The sequence below is a fragment of the Etheostoma spectabile genome, chromosome 6 (assembly GCF_008692095.1).
Source record: "Etheostoma spectabile isolate EspeVRDwgs_2016 chromosome 6, UIUC_Espe_1.0, whole genome shotgun sequence".
Taxonomy (NCBI): Eukaryota; Metazoa; Chordata; class Actinopteri; order Perciformes; family Percidae; genus Etheostoma; species Etheostoma spectabile.
In genome coordinates, this window is record NC_045738.1 from 21494284 (window position 1) to 21494661 (window position 378).

Below are 378 nucleotides of genomic sequence, written 5' to 3' on the forward strand. Positions count from 1 at the left end.
AGGCCATGGAAAAACCTTCAGTTTACGCCTCTTGATGCAATCCACTGTGGATTTTGACTTGCTTTTCTCAAAATCTTGCGAGCTGTTCTGTCTGATTTTTTTCTTGGTCTTCCAGATCTTGCTTAAACTTCCACTGTTCCTGATGACTGCCATTTCTTAATTACATTCCGAACAGAGGATATTGGCATCTGAAAACGCTTTGCTATCTTCTTATAGCCTTCTCCTGCTTTGTGAGTGTCAACTATTTTCAGTTTCAGTTTTCTAGACAACTGCTTAGACCCATCAGAACCCATGGTGCTGTTTGTTGGGGCAAGGTCAGATGAGTCTGGGCATTTAAAACCTTAAGTTTGACATCACCTGGTCTTTCCAGACGATGAT

The 378-nt window shown here is 41.5% G+C and overlaps 1 protein-coding gene across 1 annotated transcript in view; it reads right to left on the bottom strand.

Annotated features, from left to right (window-relative positions):
• spag1b (sperm associated antigen 1b) overlaps window positions 1–378 on the bottom strand; it is a 25973-nt gene that overhangs the window by 21266 nt on the left and 4329 nt on the right. The window lies entirely within an intron of this gene.